At 35.8% G+C, this 19,124-nt stretch overlaps 2 protein-coding genes across 9 annotated transcripts in view; one reads left to right on the plus strand and one right to left on the minus strand.

Moving 5' to 3' along the window:
* Positions 1 to 19,124, plus strand: part of LOC125777122 (uncharacterized) — a 358,233-nt gene that overhangs the window by 280,100 nt on the left and 59,009 nt on the right. For 2 of the 4 annotated variants that reach the window (XR_007422124.1, XR_007422126.1), the window contains one exon: positions 8,243 to 8,348. The exons of the other annotated variants lie outside the window; for them this stretch is intronic. The gene's annotated coding sequence lies outside the window, so the exon portion shown is untranslated. Of the gene's footprint in view, positions 1 to 8,242; positions 8,349 to 19,124 lie in introns of those variants that run through there. 4 annotated transcript variants of the gene reach the window in all.
* LOC105225662 (glycerol-3-phosphate dehydrogenase, mitochondrial) overlaps positions 1 to 19,124 on the minus strand; it is a 63,069-nt gene that overhangs the window by 33,742 nt on the left and 10,203 nt on the right. The window lies entirely within an intron of this gene.

A 19,124-nucleotide genomic window follows, 5' to 3' on the forward strand; every position in this document is an offset into this window, starting at 1 on the left:
CCCGATACGATCAAAGGCCTTTTGGAAGTCTAGGGAAAGTGCTGTAATATGTTTCTTACTAGACAGGGCACATGAAGAGAAATGGATGGTCGAAAGATAATAGAGCGACGATTGTGCTATGGCCTTTTTTAAAGGCAGCCTGATTAGGGTTTAGCAATTTATGTTTAGAAGTAAACCACATTAGTCGGTTAGCAACTATTTTCTCGAGAACTTTGCTGTTGCAAGGCAATAAGGAAACCGGGCGGAAGCTGGGCAGCTGATCTGCTGGTTTGTTAGGCTTCCGAATAGGGATTATACAAGTTAAAAAACGTTTTGTTATGTTTAATAAAAAAATATATTTTGGGAGCTATGCTCCTTTATTGAATTCCACTTAAGAACTAACATTTACAATTAATTATACTTAACTCTAGACCTATGTTTGCCGCTGCAACGGGTACGGAGTTTGCTGACGCTGCGCTTCACACAAGTTGGCACTTCGCTGACGTTGCGCTTCCCATAGGTTGCCACTACACGTGTCGCAGTCTCAGCGATTTAGTGGTATCATATTATTTTACTTTGTATCATATGATATTACTGCATCATATGATACTTTTGAATGTATGGGGTGCTAACTTACACCCACATTTCCAACTTTGAGGAATTCTGCCAAAAGAGAAAATGGCGTTGTATAGGTTTAATAGCCTAGTTTTAGTAGAATCAGATATATTTTTAATCATTACATACTCGTAGCTAATCCTGGAGCGGAGCCTTTGGCATTGTTCAAAAAATTATTGACCTCATGGATGGTGATAGGCTTGTCAATCTCTTTAGCTGAGCGAATAATATTTTGTGGGGGGCGATATATTTCGTTTAAAATCCTGGATTTTTGGACAACAAAGTCGTGAGGGAAATTTTTATTATCGGAATAACTAGACCAGTGATTTGCAAATGAGTTAGCAATTTCTTTTGCACCAGAAATGAGATTATTGTTTATTATAAGATGTGGAGCCGTAAAATTATTGTAAGAGCCCGACAGCTTTTTTATACTTTTCCATATTTCTTTAGGAGAAGATGATGGATTGATGTTACTAGTGATGTTTATAAAGCATTCTTTTTTCGCTCTTTTTGCAGAAAGTTTAAATTTGGCGTTTGCTGCTTTATATACCATGAGGTTTTGGTTAGACAGGTTGCGTTTAAAATCATACCATCATGCATTTTGTTTTATTGTACGCAGCTCGGCAAGCTCTTTGCTCCACCAGGGGACATATTTTTTATGCGAATACGGATGAGTTTGTGGAATAGATGAAGTGGCTGCACTAAGTATAATCTTTTTAATAGATTTGGCTTCCTTATTAATATTATTACTAACGGGATGGATTTGGTTTTGATCGTCACACAGCAATTTGTATTTTTCCCAATCTGCTTTATCAGTTTTAAATCTTGGTATGTGAACAGTCTTAGTTTTTATTTTACCATTTAGGTGGAAAATTATCGGGTAGTGGTCACTGCCACAGAGATTATCTAAAATTCTCCAAGAAAGGAGTGGGAAAATGCTGGTGGTAGATATCGTGATATCAACATGCGTGAATGACTGATGTGTGGAAAAGTGTGTCGGAGATTTGTCGTTTAAGACAGTTAAGTCTTGGGAAGAAATTAGTTCTTCAATTGCTTTACCCCTCTTGTTTTGTTTGGAGGATCCCCAAAGTGGGCTCCAAGCATTGACATCTCCACAGATAATAATTGGTTGAGGCATTAAAGTTAGAATAGATTTAAACTCCCGTATATCGAAAGCCTTACCAGGTGGAAAATATACGCATACCACCGTTAATGTAATGCTACTGGATTTAATTTCAAGCGCAATAATGCTTAAGTTTGTTTCGATGTCGATTCTTCTATGCCAAATGCCTTTTTTGATAAGCACACCAGTCCCGTGTATATTTGTGTTACTACGTAAGGCGAAGGCGGAATGGGATTACTATGTAAGCCCAGGTGGGTTTCTTGTAAAGCTATAAGGTCGGGCTTGAAAATTTGAATGAGTGCGAAGGAGAAAACATAATTGTCAATAGTGTCAAAAGGAAATCCCAAAAAGGGTAATAAAAAAACGATTGAAAGACGCATGTCATTCGTGCTCGTACCATCGTAAAGGAGGCTCGTACAACAAGAAGGTAAGTAAGTAAGTGAATTTTATGATATAATTTGCAAATAATTACTTCAATTGTTTTTATAGCATTGGAAATCCGAATGAATTGGAAAAAGCAACATGTGTGTGCACTTTGAAATTGGGCTGCGCAGTCCATATAATACGCAAAAATAAATACATACATATATATGTATGTATTTTATGCGTTTGAGGGGCGCGTTTGACCAACTCCTGGCAAGCAATGGTATTAAAAGACAGCTTACTGTACCACACACACAAAATGGTGTAGCTGACCCCACGAACAGAACTTTGGTTGAGATGGCACGCAGTATGATTCTACATGCTGGTCTGGATTAGGGCTTCTGGACAGAAACTATTAACACGGCTGCATACTTAAGAAACCGTTCGGAAACATCTGCTTTGAAGGACATGACACCATTCGAGTCGTGGTCTGGCAAAAAGGCATTCCTTGAGAAGCAGACTGAAAAAAATAAAGCGTCTGAGAAGCGACAACGGACGGGAGTACTTAAGTGGCGCGTTTGACCAACTCCTGGCAAGATGACAGTGTAAAGAGTAATGAATCGGTAACTACATATGTATGTGTGAAATGCCGCTGGTCAATCTGGAATCGGAATCGATCTCCAGTAGTCGAAGTCGATTAAGAATCGATTCTTGACATTCGAAAAATTGATTATTTTACGAGAAAACTCGATTATCGAGTAGAATCGGGATCGAGTTTACCATCCCTACTGGCAGTCATCATATAATATAAAACCTCCGCACAATAACCACCACAAAAAAAAAATGATTTTTTTCTATGTAATTTATATGGAAAACAGAAAATTTGAAATAGGCACCTCTTAATATTAATATTAGGAGCTCATCTTTTGAGTGACTTTTTTTACACATTTGCGAAAGTTTTCAGCCTGTTTTTCAGTTGAAAAAAAAGGTTGCCTCAGAATGGCACACCCTAATATGCATACATACATATATATTTTGTATTAACATGTCAGGCAAATGGTCAAGGACAATGTAATTGAAATAAAGTAAGTATCAACTGAAAATATGATATCTGATAAGTATCTTGACCAAGAACGTTTGTAAAATTAAGCATAAGAAATGTACTATATTAGCAGATTGTATATTGAAGGGTATAAGTACATATTGTTACAAAAAGTAGTATTAAGTTGTATTTGTATTACTATATGCATCCCTGATTATGAACAATAGCTGTAGGTATATGGAATAGCATTTGTCTTGTTGTAGACATCTGGCGCCACACTGTCTGCTCGTCTAGTTAAACAATTGCTGAGTCTGGCGCCGCGACTGTCTGCTTGCGTCTGGCGCCGTATAGCCGTATGTTCTGGTAATTTCCAGACGCGATATTCTAGAAGGACACGTCGGCATCAGCGAGAAGTGCGTGGCTATATAAGCCGTGGCAGCGCCAACGTAATCAATCAGTGCTAAGAGTAAACTGTTATAGTGTAGACGAGTTGTGAAATAAAGAGTTGTTGAATTAAATTAAACAGTGTTGATTTTATTTGTCAATCCAGAGATACGAACCTAACAAAGTAAACTAGCAAGCAGTAAATTCGTAACAATTGGTGTCAGAAGTGGGATTGTCAAATAATCCAAATTCAAGATGGTTAAATTCGGAGAATTGAGAATTCAGCAATTAAGCGGGCAAAAGGCGGATCTGCAGGCACGATTACGTGAAGCAATGGAAGCGGATGGAATTAATGTGGACGAGTTCGAATTTAATGGGCCAGAAACTTCTACAAAGGTAGAAGAAAAAGTAGAAGAACAACGAACATCATCAAGCGCAGACACGAACATGCTGTTAGTGGCTATTAAGCAAATAATAGCTGAAAATACATCACAAATAGCAGAAAATGCAGTGCAAACAGAAAATCGTCTGGCACAGCAAATAGCTGAAAATATATCACAAATAACAGAAAATGTAGTGCAAACAGAAAATCGTTTGGCACAGCAAATGACGCAAATAGCTGAAAATACATCACAGTTAGAGTCTCGCCTTACACAACAGATTACGGAAAATACTACACAACTACAAAAACAAGTGCAAGAGAAATTTTCAAAATTTGAAGACGAATTAAGCACTTTAAAAAATGGCGAAGAAAATTTAAAATCAGAAGTTCTGCAATTAAGTAATCGTGTGCGAGAACTGCAACTACATGGCCCTGCACCATCAACAAATAATCAAAGATTGAAGGCACTCCAGACTGTGAACGGGACAACTATGAGGCATTGATGAGTGCGATAGAAAGACGTTATGGTAGTGAGCACCGGAAACAAATATACCAGATCGAACTGCAAAATAGGGGTCAGAAGATGAACGAGTCATTGCAAGAGTTCGCAACTGAAATAGAACGACTGGCTCATTTGGCAAATGCAGATGCACCTGTGGATTACATTGAGAGGGTAAAAATTCAATGTTTCATAAATGGAATTCGTGATGTGGACACCAAACGCGCCACATATGCAATGCCAAAAAGAACGTTTGCTGAAACGGTTTCGCACGCCCTCACACAGGAAACAGCTTCCCTACTAAGTAAACCAGCACCCAAAGTACAAAGGGTTGAAATGGAACAACCGGCGCTGATGGAGGAAATATTGAAGACTCTGAAGACAATTGCTGCACCGCGAGTAAATACAACAGGCAGATGTTTCAACTGTGGAAAAGCGGGTCACTTTGCCCGAAATTGCAATATAAAAGTAAACCCATCAAAACGGAAACAACCAACAGATAACGAGGACGGAGCATCCACATCTCACAAGTCGTTAAACTAAAACGGTTCAAAGGGGCGTGAGCTGGTTCCCACAACTATTTGCCCCACCATCTCGATATCACAAATAGGTCGCCATGACAACAATCTTACTATCAACGGTATCGTAAATGGACGACTGTCAACGCTTACTTTGGATACTGGTGCCACACATTCAATTATCCGACCGGATGTGGTAACAGGAACGGTTGAACCATTAGTCGGTTGCAAGCTTCGAACGGCCACCGGAGAGGAAGCAGCTGTCGCGGGAAAAGTGTTTTGCGAAGTGATGATTGGTACCCTGGAAGTTAATCACACCTTCATCGTAGCAGAAATCACGGATGAAATTATAATGGGAGTAGATTTCATGATTGATCACGGGGTTACTTTGGATTTAAACAAGCAAATGCTGTTTTGCCAGAACATGGAGATGCCTATAAACACCGGATATGTGACCAACGTTGAAAGTAAGAGGGTGATTGTTGATGATAATCAGAGTATTCCACCAAAATCTGAGGCGATTGTATGGGCTAAAGTGAATGGAGGAGGTGGGACTGAAGAGTTGTGGATTGTGGAACCAACAAAAATAGATACACCCATATTGGTAGGAAGAACGCTTGTGAAAACTAGAGAAGACGCCACCATTCCGGTCAGAGTAGTGAATGAATTCAACACGCCTATAAGTCTGAAGAAAGGAGCAGTAATTGGACAGTGCCAGAATATAAGTGCAATAGCACGATGCGAACGGTCAGAACAAAAGCCTACTATTGAGCCACAGCAGATAAGTCCTACATTCTTAAATAATTTACTGAACGAACTGCATGGAAATGAAAAATTAAAAGCAGAAAAACTATTAGAAAAATACGCATCCATATTTGCAAACGAAGGAAACACAGGAAGAACCGGCATTGTCAAACATCGCATAAATACTGGAGACGCTAAACCAATCCGACAAGCTCCGCGTAGGGTTCCACTAGCAAAACGTGAGGATGCTAACAAAATTATTGAAGACATGCACAAAAACGGTGTAATCGAACCTTCAATAAGTCCATGGAGCTCACCTATCGTCTTAGTTAAAAAGAAAGATGGTAGCACCCGTTTCTGCGTAGATTATAGGAAGTTGAATGATGTCACAAAGAAAGACAGTTATCCTCTACCAAGAATCGACGATACATTAGACACCTTGTCTGGAGCGAAATGGTTTTCTACATTAGATCTACAAAGTGGATATTGGCAAGTCGAGATTGATGAATGTGACCGTGAAAAGACCGCTTTCAGTATGGGCGACGGGTTATGGGAATTCTCTGTGATGCCATTTGGGTTATGTAATGCGCCTGCAACGTTCGAGCGACTGATGGAACATGTGTTAAAAGGACTCAACTGGAAGACATGTTTGGTGTATCTTGATGACATTATCATCATGGGAAAAAGTTTTGATGATCATCTGAAAAATCTAGAGGAAGTCTTTCAGCGAATAGCATCAGCCGGATTACGCTTGAATCCCAAAAAGTGTTCATTATGGAAGAAGCAGGTCACATATCTCGGACATAAAGTGTCAACTGAGGGAATTCACACCGAGGAAGGAAAAATAAAAGCAGTGAAAGATTGGCCTCGACCCACCAACATTCATGAACTCCGCAGCTTCCTCGGCTTATGCACGTATTACCGCCGTTTCGTACCTGGATTTGCGAACGTGGCTAGAAGTTTACATGATTTAACAAAGAAGAATCGCCCGTTTGTATGGCAGTTGGAACAAGAAAAAGCGTTTGAGCAGCTTAAGGAACTACTTTGTACGGCGCCGATGCGCCGAGCGCTTATGGAATTGGAGGTGTCCTGTCTCAGCTCATCGACGGACAAGAAAGAGTAATTGGGTATTACAGCAGAGTGCTCGGGAAACCAGAGAAAAACTACTGTGTGACGCGAAAAGAACTACTAGCTGTGGTGGAATGTGTAAAACATTTCCACAAGTATTTGTATGGACAACGATTCTTGCTGAGGACTGATCATGCAGCATTAAAATGGTTATTACAGTTTAAGAATCCGGAAGGCCAAATTGCACGATGGATCGAAAGATTACAGAATTACGACTTCGAAACGGAACATCGAAAGGGGATTCACCACAAAAATGCGGATGCATTATCACGTCGCCCTTGTCCACTGGAATGTAAACATTGCTCCAAATCAGAAGGAAAAGAAGGTATAATCGACGTGCGATTACTGAATATAGAACCTGAAGATGATTGGACTCCTCACCGCATCAGAATCAATCAGCTGGAGGACCCTGATCTTGCAAAGCTGGTAATGGCCAAAGAAAATGGGGTACGACCACCAAAGGAACAAATAAGTAGCGAGAGTCCAACTGCAAAAGCATATTGGGCCCAATGGAACAGCATAAACCTCGTTAATGGATACCTTCATCGTACCTGGGAAAGCGAAGATGGCAAACATTCTCGTCTGCTGATCATAGTACCGAAGTCCATGATCCCAAAAGTATTGAAAGAATATCACAATGGACCTAGTGGAGGGCACCTTGGAATAACAAAAACTATAGAGAAGATTAAACAACGGTTCTACTGGATCGGTTGTCGAGATTCCATAGCAGAATGGATAAGTAATTGCGTAGAGTGCATGGCAGCTAAAGGTCCTAAAGCCAAAAGTCGCGGTAGGCTACAACAGTACAACGTGGGATCACCATTTGAACGAGTCGCAATGGATATTGCAGGTCCGTTCCCAACCAGTACGGCCGGAAACAAATATCTACTGGTTGTCATGGACTATTTCAGTAAATGGCCAGAAGTATATGCCTTACCAAACCAGGAAGCGAAGACAGTAGCCGAAGCGTTTGTAGAAAATTGGATAACAAGGTTCGGAGTGCCCGTCGAATTACACTCAGATCAAGGCAGGAATTTCGAATCTTCCATTTTCCAAGAAGTCTGTACATTATTGGGCATCCACAAGACACGGACAACAGCGTTACACCCACAATCAGATGGGATGGTAGAGAGATTCAATCGAACGCTCGAAGAACATCTGCGGAAAATCGTCGATAAAGATCAACGGAATTGGGACAAGTGCATCCAGATGTTCCTGCTGGCGTATCGTTCAGCGAAGCACGAGACAACTGGTTACACGCCAGCAAAGATTATTTTCGGATCTGATCTGCGACTCCCTGCTGATCTTAAGTTTGGAACGAATCCTACAGCTGTAAGAAATGATGGAGATTATTGTTCTGCCTTAAAGGAAGAAATGAATGAATTGCATCTAATGGGAAGACAGCATACGCATCTGATGAGCAATAAGAGGAAGGACCGGTTCGATCAAGCGGCAAATTCAAAAGGTTTTGAAGAAGGTGATCTGGTCCTGTTGTACAATCCACTTCGAAAGAAAGGCTTGTCCCCGAAATTGCAGACAGCCTGGGAAGGACCCTATATGGTGATGAAACGACTTAATGACGTGGTATACCGCATACAAAGAAATGGGAAAGCACGATGTAAAATGAAAGTAGTACATTTGGAGAGGCTTGCCCCATTTGGTTCAAGAGGATTTGTGCCTAATCGGGACGATTAGGCTTTAGTGGAGGGCAGTGTTACAAAAAGTAGTATTAAGTTGTATTTGTATTACTATATGCATCCCTGATTATGAACAATAGCTGTAGGTATATGGAATAGCATTTGTCTTGTTGTAGACATCTGGCGCCACACTGTCTGCTCGTCTAGTTAAACAATTGCTGAGTCTGGCGCCGCGACTGTCTGCTTGCGTCTGGCGCCGTATAGCCGTATGTTCTGGTAATTTCCAGACGCGATATTCTAGAAGGACACGTCGGCATCAGCGAGAAGTGCGTGGCTATATAAGCCGTGGCAGCGCCAACGTAATCAATCAGTGCTAAGAGTAAACTGTTATAGTGTAGACGAGTTGTGAAATAAAGAGTTGTTGAATTAAATTAAACAGTGTTGATTTTATTTGTCAATCCAGAGATACGAACCTAACAAAGTAAACTAGCAAGCAGTAAATTCGTAACAATATATTAAAATGAAAATGTTAACTTTTAATTGTCTAATGACATATGGGCAAATCCTGCGTTACGAACGCCACATTCGTACGCGTTTTCGGATTGAAATATAAAAATTTTTTGGTCTTTCAAAAGACATAACTTCAAGTTATACACAGTGTTTAGTGGGATTTGAGTGTACTTTCGAATGTCATCAAAATATTTTTTGTAACAGGTTTAAGCTGCGAAAAATTTGATCTCAAAATATTGTTACGCACGCTACAAAAAATGGAAGTAGCTTTGAAGGTTGAGTTATGTATTCGTAATTTTTAGCAAATTTTGTATAATAAAGCACACCAAATGAAATACCTTAAAGAAAGATGAATATAAGAGAATTCTAAAATAACTTACTTGCAGCCAAAAAATTTTGTAGTTTTTTATCAATGGCCGTGAACCCAACGTTACGCACGCTACATTTTTTCCAGTAGTAGATAAATAAAAACAATTGTATTTATTTTAATAAAAAAATTTATACTCTTTTTTAATAAGTTATTTAATTCATATTTTATGTTTATAAATTAGTTTATTAATGTATATATGTTTATAAATGAATTTTAAGTTTTGCTGAATCTGTCGTTAGTGCTGTTTCGAGAAGAAATGAAAAACAAGAAAAAACGTTAACTTCGGTTGCACCGAAGCTAAATACCCTTCACAGATGCATTTCTGTTAGTAACTATCTGTTCAGTTTGTATGACAGCTATATGCTATAGTTAACCGATCTGAACAATTTCTTCGGAGATTAAATTGTTGCCCTAGAAAATAATCTATACCAAATTTGGTGAAGATACATTGTCAAATGTCAAAGTTTTCCATACAAGAACTTGATTCCGATCGTTCAGTTTGTATGGCAGCTATATGCTATAGTTAACCGATCTGAACAATTTCTTCGGAGATTAAATTGTTGCCCTAGAAAATAATTTATACCAAATTTGGTGAAGATACATTGTCAAATGTCAAAGTTTTCCATACAAGAACTTGATTCCGATCGTTCAGTTTGTATGGCAGCTATATGCTATAGTTAACCGATCTGAACAATTTCTTCGGAGATTAAATTGTTGCCCTAGAAAATAATCTATACCAAATTTCGTGAATATATCTTGTCAAATGTGAAAGTTTTCCATACAAGAACTTGATTCCGATCGTTCAGTTTATATGGCAGCTATATGTTATAGTGGTCCGATATCGGCCGTTCCGACAAATGAGCAGCTTCTTGAAGAGAAAATGACGTTTGCAAAATTTCAAAAAGGATATCTTAAAAACTGAGGGACTAGTTCGTATATATACAGACAGACAGACGGACGGACAGACAGACGGACAGACAGACGGACATGGCTAAATCGACTCAGCTCAACATACTGATCATTTATATATATACTTTATAGGGTCTCCGATGCTCCCTTCTGGGTGTTACAAACATCGTGACAAACTTAATATACCCTGTTCAGGGTATAATAATGGTTGCTTTTTATTCCGGGAATGCTCTTAACGTTAGTCCATCTCTCCGAAAGAAATGCAGTTTTATTTTTTATATATGTACTGCTTACATATAAAATAGAAATACCATTTATATTATTTTTTGCCAATTTAAAAAAATCATGGGCGATATTAAGAACAATGTTCTGAGCTGAGCTGTTTACTGCACCCTTTCCGTGAGCAGTTGCAAAAAAATTCCACTCAAAGTTGGTCAAATCTAATTTTTCTTTAGAAAACGGTATAATACTCAAAATGAACTTGTTTTTAAATTGACTTGTACAGCCATCAGAAAATATAAATAACTTCGAAATAGCGTTTTGTTCTTTAAGTTTCTTTACAATTAACTGGAGAAAGCAATAAACATCATATTTATGTGTGACAGTTGATCGCTCGTAATAGCAAATGATCTTGTGCAATTATGCAACCAGGCAACACAATTAAAAATGGTAACTTGGGAGTAACTAAAATGTGCAGACTGAATTTCATTTTAATTGAGGAGCCTATAGTTTTCCGCAAAATCGACTTGCAGAACAGCTTCATCTTGTTTAATAGATATTTTCGGTCTTGAAATGATTTTTGTTGAGTCCTTTTAACGTAAGTATGCAGTTTAAAAGAAGGTAACTGAGATTCCAATTCATTAATCAAATCAGTTATTGGTCCTTTCGTATAACTAATGATGATGGGTTTATCAACGATTCTCCAATGCTTCCATTCAGTAAGCTCTTCGAGTTGATTAATGTAAATCAAAGGGACGAAAGCGTCTGTAATGTCTTTAATGCACTTGTTGCATTCATTCCTCATACAAACTTCATTGGTTTCGTCACAACACACTTTTCTTAAAAAATTGCCGAAGTTAGATGGGAACATACGAAAAATGCCAAACATAGCTTCCAATAAAAATGAAAAATTGGCGTGGTACTGGCAAACACAGATGTTATGTGGAAGCTTACTAGACAATTCCACGTGTTTTAGTCAGTTGTTATGAAATTTAGTACGTGAAATATTTGTTCCAGGAAACGTTGTTTTAAACAATTCATATGTTTCTCGAATTGTCATAACCATGAATCTTTTAGATATTGGAAGGTTATTTGATTTTGACATAAGTGTGGACTTTCTTCCCGCAGTTTCCGTAGTGATGTCATCATTAGTGTAAAACTCATAAATCATTTTAACATTTTCGTCAACCGTATTTTTTGTTTGAGCTTCTTCTTCCTCTTTCAAGTATTTTTCTGTAATCATTCTAAGAATTTCCTTTTTTTGTTAAAGTCTTTTGGTAACGCTAATTCCACTTTTTTTAAGGCCTTGTAAAGGGTGTTTTTGCACTTATATGCACCATCCAACGATATTATTGGTTGCTCTTGTTGTTTTTGTTCCTTTATTTTCTTTCTATAAATTTGCATACGGTTTCGGTGGTCAGCCTTTACTTTTTTGATAATGAATCATCATTTTTAAGTTTTTCTTTAAGATTTTTTCTATAAATTTTCATTCTTTTCGCGTTTTTTAAACGTTCTATTTGTGTTAAGTTTTCACTGGATTGTATTTTTTGCGATATTTTCGAATACGCTCTGCACCGGCTTTCATTTTTTCAACTGTTGTTATTAAATATTATACTGTAAACAAACAATTTTCTGGGGTACCATAGGGCCGATAATTTAAAGTGACACTGAAAGATAATTGCAAATGATTCAAACGAAGCCAAAGGCAAGACAACGTGAAATTTACCGTTTAAAAAAATAATCGCTAACCGGTACGATTATAGTAGGCTAAGAATAGTAGGCGAAGAATAGATTAAAGAAGCGAAGTGATAAGAAAACAGAATAAAAATTGCAAAAGGTTTCTATTGTAATTTTTGTGAGAACTCAAATCGTTACGCACGCCACAGAAATGAATATGCTGTAATTTTTTGGTTTTTAATTGTAGAATGAAAATTGTTTTTTCTTAAAAGCAGGATATTTATTTAAATTAAAATTATAGATGATTCATATAAAAAAGAAAAGAAAAGTAAGCGAAATTTTTTTTTACAAATTTTAAGGAGAATCGAGTGAATAACAATATGGCTTTCGATTGGACCATCTATGTTAATACCAAAGCAATGATGAACACGTAAAAAATTTCACTTTCTTGTATAACACCTGAAAAGACCTGAGGTAGGGTAGGATTTGGTAATAATTTTTGTATTAATCATTATCGAAATAATGTTTTTTATAAATTTATAAAATTGGATATCTATTCTAATGCTCCATTAAAAAAAAAAATTAGGTTGGATTAAGTTCAAATATTTTGGTTAGTAGACAGTTTCAGGGATATGCCCATATTGCGTTGAGAAAGAGTGTTAGAAATACTCAAGACATTTATGTATTATATGCAATGCAATATTCGTAACTGTAAAATCCCGTTGCCTGCGAGCAACAGGTTCTCTTATATATACTTATGTGTATATTCGAATATAGCCTTCAGTCTGAAATAAACTGTTCAACTAAAATTTAACATGAGGGGGTCGAAAATAGTAGAATTGAGCATGCTTTAGAAGCTTCAAAAAATCGATTTTTTTTGGCTTAAATCTCTTTAAAAATTATCTAAGAATAAGCCCCCAAAGTTCTAGATTCGAAATATTGTCGAAGCGAAAATTGGGGCGAAATTTATTATCTTTGGCATTAAATTATCTTCTATTTAAACTAAAAAAAAGCTAAGAAAAGTCAAGTTTGAACATATTTTTAAACAACATAAAGTAAAATTTTTTTGGTCAAAAACCAATTTTTTTAAATTTTTAAAAAATTTGTAAAGTTTTACACTTTTTTTTAATTTCGTTAGGTTAGCTAGAAGATAAATTATTAAAAACTACGAATATCTTTGAATTTTTTGTTTCCGATAGAAATTGCGTCCTGCATCCTGCCCGCCGTCCAACAAATGCACAAGCGAGATGCATGGGGCAGAATATCAAACAATTTCTGGATGATATTTAAATGTATAACTATAAACGCTACAAATTTCGCTTTAATTAATTATTTCTTTCCTTCCCAAAATAATCCTCAAAGAAATCGATTTTTTAAGCCTCTAAAGCAGGCTCCCCCCTTAAATGAGAAAAATAATGTTAATTTCAATGGTTAGAAATGTATGCTTACAGATTCGCATATTTACAATGCGTAAACGACTATGGATATCATTTATAGATATTCTCCATATATTTGATATCAAAGCACATAAGAATATACATATGTATGTACATATGTATGTACACCCAACTCTTTTTTACACGGTAGATACGTTCCTCAGAACTCCGTGTAAAAAAACCGTGTAAAAAAGGAGGCGTTTCCTATAGAAAAAGGGGGGAAAACTATAAAATTTCAGATCACTTATGTATATACAAATTGGTTGTTCATATGACATTTTATTGAGCATGAAAACTTAAAATACATAATTCGTTCAGGTGAAAAATTGATTGATTAAGCAAAAAACAAAATAAATCTGTTAATCCAGAACTAAGAACAGAAAAATTAAAATAGAAATAAAGAAAACATATTTACATTGCTACATAATTATTCGTCGCTGGACTAAAGTCGGTATCATCGCTGGAAATATCACGCGAACAAAATGTGTTGGTAAGAGGTATCGAATAAGGGGATTTTCCAGTTACTACTTTATACTTATGTTCATTTCAGCAATGGTGCTCAGTGTGGTAAAAACAAACATAATTACAAGACGTGACTTAAAAACCGTAGTAGATTAAAAATTGTTTCTCAACCGTGTAACTTAAAATCCGTGTAAAAAGAAACCGAGTAAAAAAAGAGTTGGGTGTATATGCAATTTAACCTATTTAATGATGAATTCCGATAAATTTGTTGAAATGTATAATAAAGCCATATTTGTATTATTACCTAAATGTTTAATTAATATAGGATTGATAAGTTGTATATTTATATATGTATTTGTTTGCTTTGGGCATTACAGGTTTTGATAACATTTTATAAGACCATGCTATCGCACAAATTCACATAAGTATGTACATACATAAAAAGATTTTATAAAACCATACGCATAATGTTCACATATCCACACACATATGTGTGTAATTTTGTGTGCACGTAAGCAAATTTGAAAGAATCATTCGCATAATGTTTGAAAATTTGTCTACAGACAACTTTATGTGTAAATACATACATACATATATACACCCATTGTTTCATACAAAAACTCCGTTGCCACGGACAACCAATGGCCGAACTTCAAAATCAATGTGTCGAACAGAGCTGTTAATAATCGATTAATAATCTTAATCATTAATAATTTGATAACTTGATTAACTGATTAAATTACGATTAAATGCTATTTCCTTTTTAATTAATGATTGAAATTAAATTTAATCAAAATTTAATCATGATTAAAGGGAATTAATTTAGTTTTAAAAATTATTTTACAGATTAAAAAATTTTAATCAAAAATTTAGTTTGATTAAAAATTTTGATTGATTTGGATTAAAGCGATTAAATGGCAATTAATATTGCATTAATTAAAAAATAATAATTTATTAAATTATTTCATGTGTTATTATATTTTATATTATGAGCGTAAGCAATATTAATAATATTTAGCAATTCTACTGTCAGGCCCGTAGCCAGCTTTTCATTTCGGGGGGGGCTGAAGTAAAAACATATATAAACTTTAAATTTTCTGTTTATTAAAAAAAAACAATATAAATTCATATACATATTACTTAAATTATTTGGTAGTTGTAACTTAAATAAGTAATATTTTTCTTTTCTTCTTGCTTGCCATATCATTAATTACTTCATCTGGATCTAAGTGCACTCAGCCGCTCATTGCCCATCACACTGCGTGGTAAAGTTTTTATTCTTTTTAAGGTTGAAGAAGTTCTTTCGAAGGAAGTCGTCACTGGAAGAGTTGGTAAAATTGTAAGCAGGTAGTGAATATTTTTAAAATACGTTGCATCGCAATGTTGCAGTAATTTCAACACTTCTATGGTTGGACCTATTGTTGATAAGCTGGCACACCACAATCGATACTCTGATTTTAATGCTGTCATTGATATTTGCTCCTCGAAGTAAATAGTTAAATTTTTTAATTCTTCGGCATTATCAATTGCAGCAAAACATGGGAGTAGAATTTGAAATGACGAGAGTATATCCTCATTCACTAATAAACGTTCTGTCATGTTTTGAATCAGAGCATCAACGCATGGAATAAATATTGTAACTCTGAAGTGGCTTTCAGGGGTTGTGAAAGGTGGATTAGCACGAGTAGTTTGACGCGAAGTCACTCTAGGCACTACAAGATCTATGTCAAAAAGATCTTTAGACATTTGTGATGCTGTTTGGAAAATTTCGTTGAAAAAACCATCCGCTGTTTCTCTTATCTGGTGCAGAGTTCTTATTAATTCTTTGGCTCGGTTCATTGCTGATACAAAATCCATAGATTTTTCTTGGAGTTGCACAGACAGTGGCAGCGTTAAGCTGAACAATTGCTCACAGACGAATAGACTAAGCAAAAAATCGCTTTTCTCTACCGCTGCTAAGAAGGCTGATGCTTTAGACGAAATGGACCATGTCTTACTCGAAATTATTTCCAAACTTAGTACAATGAATTTGAAAAGCTCCACAAAGCTTATAATGCTTTCATGCCTTTCGATAAACCTTGTTTCACAAAGGCGAACAAGTCGTCTTTTTTTGCTTTCTGGTGCGTGCTTCTGTATAACGTCCTGGAAAGTTGTGTTTGCATTTGAATGGTTTCTAAATAAATTTCCTATTTCATTGACAATACCAAGGCAGTTCCGTATTGAAGGTAATGACATAGTATTAGAAAGCGCAAGGTTCAATCGGTGACTAGCGCAATGAACATATCGTGTTTTTGGATACAGTTGTCTTATCCTGGTTTGCACTCCACTTAAATGCCCTGACATGTTTGCTGCTCCGTCATATCCCTGTCCAACCAACTTCGCCATATCAAGATGGAGATCTGTACAACGCTTAAGTATGACTTTTGATAAGTTTTCAGTCACCGTCTAGTGTAGTTGCGTACGACTGTTATAGGTTTGAGCTGAGTTGTGTATAAGAGTTTCAAAAGATTCAGTCAGTGATAAATCTTTTTTTTTAGCGATTTATTTAAAAAATTTCCTTATTTCGGGGGGGGCTTCAGCCCTCCCCCCTCCCCCCCCTGGCTACGTGCCTGTCTACTGTTGTTTGTTTATTAGTAGTAAACATATGTTCGCCAATGGATATTGCTTATTTATACACATGTGCTTGCGAGTGCTTTTTTTATTGTTTTGTTTTTTGTTTTGTTGAGGAAACGCATTTTGTATTAAGTCTTGTTTGATTGTTTAAAGACATTTTATCATCGACTGTTGACATTCTTAATTAAGTGTGAGTATTTTTTTAAGAATTATAAAAACAGTATACTATGAATTGGACATATGCAGGCACAATGGATGAGGAACTGTTTAGTGGTGATGACTTCTCAAGTGACGACATTTTTAAGGATGTTACTTATACCCCCCTAAGAAAACTTCGAAGCGTAAAGTATTTGAAGATGGTCCGCCTGTGAAGAAAGCTTGTATAGAAGCCGCATACTTGAATAAGACAATTTTCCAGCCAAACTTCTACGTTGATTTCGAAAAAGTTTGTATTGTTTTGATTTATTTATGTACATATGTACTGGTTCAGTAAAAGACGTGAGTGTAAGTAGTTCCTTGATTTGTGTTATTTGTTCGTAGCCACAAAAACTTCCAACTTTTTACAAACATTGCTTCTTTTATCAGGTAAATGACGGCAAAAAACAAATAACCATTGGTAAATGTGTAACCTGTGGCAAAAGAATTCGTGGTTTTGAAAATGTATCTTCCAATTTCATTACGCATCTTAAATTTAAACATGCGGACATTTACATTAAGGGTAAAGGTTTAGGAGAGCGGCTTTTCCGAAAACGTGCACCAATTTTCACGGGAAATGTCTTAAAATTCGTGTTTTTAATTCCAATTTACGAATATATATGGCGCGTTATCTATTTTTCTGTTTTTTTGCAATAAAAACAATAAAAAATATTTCGATTTTGCACAATATTCACGCTATAAATGGCATCACTGTTCGAAATTCAATTGAGAACTAGTGATACAAGCAGTGATCGGGTTCGAAATATCGATACTCTCGATATTCGAGACTAAACAAGAATTGATAAAAATGAGAGATATATAATAGAAAAATATTATTAATTGGAAAAATAAAAAGAAATTAAAATATCGATATTCTCAATATTCGAGTTTGAAAGAAAATTGGTAAAAATGAGAAATACACAATAGAAAAATAATAATAATTGGGAAAATATAAATAAATTAAAATATCGATACTCTCAATATACGAGACTGATCGAGAATTGGTAAAAATGAGAAATACATAATAGGAAAATTTATAAATTCTTCTTCTTTCTGCAATAATAATGAATTATAAATTTTCCTATTATGTATTTCTCATTTTTACCAATTCTCGATCAGCCTCAAATATTGAGTGTATCGATAATTCGAAAACGATCATGAATCAATAGTGGCCATTCGAATTTACAACAGCTGTGCCATAATTTCGAACATACCTTGCCATTTTCGTTTAAGTGAAGTGATTGTAAAGTTTTTCATATTTTTATAAAAATAACAAAAAAACCTATTTATCTTATTGATTAACGAAAGAACATCAATAATTACGTGAATATAACTTATAGAAAGTATAATTTCAACATCCAAAAACGTGTAAAGTGCAAAAGTGAATTTTTGATTTCGGGAAATACGATGTTTTTTGATAAAAACAAAGAAATTACTGATTTTAAAGGCACGCGCCTAACATATTCGTAAATTAGAACTAAAAACCAGTATTTTAAGACCTTTCCCGTGAAAATTGGTGTACGTTTTCGAAAAAGCCGCTCTCCTGAACCTTTACCACATTAAGTTTAAAATTTTGAAGTTAGACTATCAAGGCTCGCCCAAAAATAAGTTTGACAACAGCGTTTTAGATTTCATTGTTGATTCAGCCTCGCCTGTTTTTGTTGTGGACAGACCATCCTTTGAACGTTAGTTTGAAGGCACTGGTAGAAAAATTATGTGCAGGCAAACTGCAATGAAAAAATTGGAAACACGTTATGAAAACATGCTGACCAAAATAAAAGCAGATATACAATCATGCAAACACTTTTGTAAAATTGCGGATATTTGGTCTGGAAACCACAAAAGCTTTTTTGGTTACACTTGCCATTGTTTAAGACAGGACTTCGAACGGAAATCAGCGGCATTGGCGTGCAAACGGCTTTTTGGAAAACATACCGCCAATATAGTGATGACAGTGACCGACAATGGGTCGAACTTTGTTAAAACTTTCAAAGATCATGGCGTAGAAAATTGTGACCATATGGAGGATGACAATAAGGAGGTAATTTCATTTGAAACTACACTGTTATCTAAACATCACAGATGCTCGAGCCACATATTGAATTTGTTAGCAACAGATCTTTTATCGATTTTAAAACGTGATGAGCCAGCATACATAAGGCATAAAATGGTAATCTGCATGTATATGCGTTATTTCCCTAATTTCAAATTAAACACTGTATCATATTTCCAGATATTTGAAAAATGTAATAAACTGTGGAAGAAATCCAGTTGGCCTAAATCGTCAGAGGTAATAGTGAGTACCATTGGTTCATCATT

Source organism: Bactrocera dorsalis, chromosome 3 (genome assembly GCF_023373825.1).
Source record: "Bactrocera dorsalis isolate Fly_Bdor chromosome 3, ASM2337382v1, whole genome shotgun sequence".
NCBI lineage: Eukaryota > Metazoa > Arthropoda > Insecta > Diptera > Tephritidae > Bactrocera > Bactrocera dorsalis.